This window comes from Empidonax traillii, unplaced genomic scaffold (assembly GCF_003031625.1).
Source record: "Empidonax traillii isolate 1590-97213 ecotype Southwest subspecies unplaced genomic scaffold, ASM303162v1 scaffold84:size2688230, whole genome shotgun sequence".
NCBI classification, from domain to species: Eukaryota; Metazoa; Chordata; class Aves; order Passeriformes; family Tyrannidae; genus Empidonax; species Empidonax traillii.
This window is the reverse complement of record NW_020955277.1, coordinates 1,698,927-1,704,264: the sequence shown is the minus strand read 5'-3', so window position 1 is coordinate 1,704,264 and position 5,338 is coordinate 1,698,927.

Below are 5,338 nucleotides of genomic sequence, written 5' to 3'. Positions count from 1 at the left end.
AGGAAAGAAGGTCTAAGACACTTCCCTTAGGGTGGAGATCAGGGAAGGAAAAAGCAGGAGTGGGGAAGACCACCTGTCACACATTAATTATCTTGGCCTTTCTGGTAGTGTCATCAACAGGAAAGAAGAAAACTCTTTTTGAAGGCCAGCTAAGGATTAAGCCACCCCTTTAGACATGCTGTCAGTTCCAGCCACCTGTCTCAGTGTCCAGCCATGGTCTACTGAGATCAGAACTAGCACTACAGAACAAAGAGATTGTTTTTCTTTTTGCCCAAATACACCCTATTTCTCTGCTAGGGGATTTTTGCAAAGGCAATGCTGAACAGAGAGTAGCTGTGGACACTGGCACAGCTGCCTTCTCATGGCGTGCAGGAAACCACCACCAGCCATTTGACTTCAGGTGGAAAGTTTGACCCGACAAGTGAGAGGGGAGGGCTTGGATCAATGTGTGCAGTACGCATGTGTTTCACCACACACTGGAACACGGGTCGTATAGTTATGCAATTTTTTTTGTTCCATCTACCATATTATTTTGGACCTGTTGGAAAATTGGGTGGAGAAGGCAGCCAACTCACAAAGATAAGTGTTGTGCATGAGTGTATAAGCATAGGCTAATCCTCTGATATGTTTTCCTGTAGGTAGAAACAGCACATGGAAAAGAGAAGCCCAGGACTGGAACTGAATGAGCAACTCCTGTTCCACAGTATGAATCCATCTCATATACCTCTTGTCTGTAAGCAGAATTTTGGCTGGAGTTTCTGTGAAACTCACAGGACACTGTGTGGAAAAAGTATAAGGTATGGGCTGGACCTGCATCAAAATTCTTGGGGAGTTTCAAGGGTGCAGGGAAAATGCTGTGCTTTCTACTGTGTGGGTCTGATCCTAACTCTTTAGATCTTTCATAACCAGTAAAGCAACAAAAATCAGTGGTGAAAGCTGCTAGATCAGCCCCATCTGTTGACGACTTAAAATAAACTCAAGCAGAAACACCTGGCAAGGATATGTTTGGAGCTACTGGGATAGGAAAGAAAGGAAGGTGCTTGTTGAGGATTTGGCTGCCTAAGTGCAGATAGCAGATTTTCGTCACTTTGGTTTATGCATTTTTTTTTACCCATGGCTTTTTCTGGTCCCTAGGAAGCTGCTTTGCTAGAGATGCCACTTATTCTCATCAGTGTTGTCCACCCAGCACAGGCCACCACAGCATGTCTGTAACTGAAGTTCTTGTTGGAGATTTTGTTTCAGGAAAACTACAGATACTGTTGGCCTCCAACCAGACCTGGAATTTCAAACAGCTTTTCCAAAATTTCAAAATTTTGAATAGCTATGTAGATAATAAAAAAATATCCTCTCATCTTTGTCATCTTTGAGAAACACCAGATTTGCTTGGCGTATATCTTGGAGGATACACATTCATTCTGATAAAGATGATGGTGGAGGTAACAACATCGTGCCTGGAAACAATACTTTAAGGTTTGACTTTTTTGAGCTCTGTGTTGCATGTAATATTCTCATTTCTGACATTCAGCTATACTGCAGTTGTTTCACTTAAAGTATAAGTAAGTATAGTAACTTGAAGTATAGTAACTTGAAGTATAGTAACTTGAAGAATGGCTGGGTCCTCTAAGAGTTGTTTTCCTCCCGAACAGGCTGGTAGCAGTTATGTCTTAATAAATAAAATAAGCATAACAACATGGTGATGATTTGGGTACAAGTGCAATATAGATTTAAATGTGCATTGTGGTTAATTTCTAAAACAAATTGCTTCCATGTAAAGTATAGTACATAAGTAGATGTTTTTTAGGACATGGGGAAATGAATACAGAAAATGGGGGAAATGGAGTATAAAAAGCATGTTTGAGGGGTGACTCTCTGGAGTTGTTTTTCCACAGAAAGAAGTTCATCAGTATCTTGTCAGTATAAGAAAAGTAGACAATAGGCTCTGAGCTGTTTTTGTCCTGTGGTTTGGCTGCTTTAAATTTTGTGGCAAGAAAAGGCTTTTAGATCATATCCTAAAGGACTGTTACATCATGTTCCCTAATTTCTCTGCTGGTCCCTTTTGGTTATCTTGCAATAAGAATCATAAGGGCTCCAATTCAGATGGAAAAAAAAATATATTTCTGGATAACAAAAAGGCAAATGACTCACTGGTCTTCCTCAGTCTCCCGTGGCCACTGATTGTGTGCTGAAGCCACCTATCTTCACATAACCCTTCTGCGAGAGCAGGGAGATGCCTCAAGCTGTACTGCAGTCCAGTCATACCACAAATCAAAACAATAGTAATTTCCTGCGCTTCTAGAAAGAGCAAAGTTGATACTTTGAGCTGTCTGTGCCCTCCTGAACTGCAGGATGAGCTGGGATCTCACTTTGAGCTTATGCAACCTTCCTATGGTGTAAGATTACGTAACCTTCCTCCCAAAACTCAAAGTATGAGTATGAAACCTTCCTTAGATTCACACTGGGATATTGTAGTGCACTTTTCTTTGGTGTTGCCACACAGGTGTGCAGAGCCTGCTGTATGCTTGGCTCCCATGCTGTGGGCAGCTCTGGCATGTTTGGGTGTTAAGCTGGATCAGGAAGGGTGGAGCAGAGTGGTGTGGTGCCTTTGCAGGGAGTGTTGCTCAGTTTTTGCTCATGGTGAGAGAAGAGTAAGTAATGTAGAAATGAGGAGACAGCAAGCTCTCCTGTGCTTGCCTGAGAATTGGTCATGGACTAGCTGGTAGCAGCTCCCTTGAGTTCTGCCCTGGTGCCTTCCCCTACACTCAGCTCTCCTCCACATGCAACCCTGGCCTCTGCAGGTCTCAAAACACTTCAGCAGACCCATAAAGGGGCCAAGGGTGCAGGGCACCATGGCTGCTTTCAGTCACATTCTCTCTTCTGGGGATATTGTCTCCCACTCTTGCCCAGAGCTGAGTTTGGGATCATAATGTTAGAAACACTTGAGTGCTGGTGGCCCCATGCTGGCTGTCCACTGGGAAACACCATGAGGAGTTCTGCAGCCTCTGTCAGCAGGAGACTCTGGGAATGTAGGAAACTGATGTTAGAAAACTTTCTGGGAACCCCATAACTAATGTTGGGGATGGAGTTTGCTTTGTTCCCCCATCACTGCCAGGACTTCTCACCCTGGTTTTCTGTGTCAAGTCTGCCTGTCCCACTGGTGACACCCTGTCCTGGACCAGAGCTTCCCCGGGCTTACGTCAAGAGAAGCAGGGATATTGCAGCTTCTGAAGTTAGATCTCCACCATGCCATGACTCCAACAGCGAGGAAGTCTGAGGCGAGCTGAATAATGGCACATGACAGCATCTCATTGGGGCTGTAGAGCCAGTGGTTGCAGCAGTGAGGGGTGAGGTAAAGGGGCTTTGTGAGGGGTAGTCATTGGCACAGCCACCCCCTTTCCATCCTGCAGGCTGAATCTGGTGATGACTATTCGGAATTATGCTGCTGCTGCCTGGCACTTCTCTTGACAATTGAGAAATGCCCCAGTGATGAGTGCTCTTACTGGGATGGGTGAGAGACTGTTCTGAAATTTCAGCTTATTTAATATTTTCTGTAGGAAACCCCCAAAGTAAATTGGCCCCTGGACTGAACCTTTGCATTTGGTTTAGTTCCACTGTCTTACCTTTCTGAGGGGAGCTGGAGGATTTGATCAGAAACTGAAGGTTTTCCTTAAGCAAACTAGCGCTTATCAGGAGCATTTTGGACAGAGGATGTGGATCTCATTTTTCACAGTTAAGCACAGGGCTTTTGAAAGCAGAAGGTAAAAGTGCATTGGAAGGGGTGATATTTACTATACAACAACTCCAGTTGGTGATAAGGTGATAATCAGAACATCAAATCCAAATCTGCTCTTGCTCTAGCCCACCTGTCTTGCTCGGTGGTGTTGGGGTTTGCTGGGATGTAGGTGCTTTGTGTTGCGTGTTTATCAAATCTCATATTCCTACTCCTGAAGTGTTCCTGTCTGTTTGGATAGCAAACATTTCTATGCAGTGACAGTCTGAGGACCACATTTTATTGATTCACTAGTGTCTGACTAAGGGCTGGAGGTGCAGATGTGTGGGTGTCTGAGATGGACTATTGCCATTACTGGGTACAAATATTTTATCTGCAATGCAGAATACCCCCAAGGGTTTTTAGTTAACTGCTTCCTGTGACTGCACACACACACAGGAGTCTGCTGCTATGTTTTTTATGGAAGTCACATTTCAGATTCCCAGTTCAACAAAAACACCCTGCATTGACAGGCTTGTAACAGAGCAAACATTGTTAGTTAAATCACATGCTTGCTTCCTTCCTACTCTGTTGTTAAACATTGTAACTCAAAATCCAGGTCACCTCATTTCAGGCTTTTCTGAAGGTGAGGAGGGACATGACTGTACTTCAATTTGGCCAAACACTGTTGCATAGAGCATTTTGTAGTTTTCAGTGTTCAAAGATTTCTTTGTTAATGAAGTGCTGGAGAACTGAATGTAATATCTTGCTGTTTGCTGTGCATCTTGCTCACTCTCTGGACAGCTTTCATGTGAGGGGTACCACACCATTGCAGGATACTGTCCCTCCATGTGGTCAAGTCTGAAAGGGACTATTATAGGTGTATTGTTATATTTTGACTCAATTATTGTGTGATAAAGGTAAGCAGTGACTTCTGTTCATTGAGGTGCAGGAGGAAGTGAAAAAGATGAACTTTGAACGGTACTGGGGAATACCTGCATGCCACAGATGGCACAGCTGTCTCCAGTGTATTTACTGGAAGTGGGTTTGGTGTCTGACAAATAGATAAGATGTTGTCTAACTACCTGGAAAGCCCCATGTCACTTAAAATGATTACTTATTTACCCTGCCCACAAATGAACTCACCTTATCCCTGTAATAGAGAGGTGACTGTGATAAATGTAACTATTTTCACTGCGTGAGATTTATAACTTCCAGGAGAAATCAGTGCTTTTGGTTCCTGCAAGTCTAGATAAGATTCACAGAAAATGCTCCAGCTCAGTATTAGGGCCTCATATCATTGTGTCACTTTCCTGTCAACAAGTATAGTTTGGAAGTTCCAGAAATACCTTAAAACAACTAAAATTCCCTTTAAAATAGTTCTGGTTAAAGAAATAGTAATAATCAAAAAAGTAAACGTTGTACTTAAGGACCCAGAAATCAAGGCAGAAAGAGAAATACAACCAGTGGTCTTCCTGTGGATTTCAAAATTCCCTTCTCACTGTTTAAACTGTGTTTTTTGGTTGGTGGTTTTCTTTTTGGTTGTTTTTTTTGTTTTTTTTTTTTTTTTTTTTTTTTTTTTTTTTTTTTTTTTTTTTTTTTTTTTTTTTTTTTTTTTTTTTTTTTTTTTTT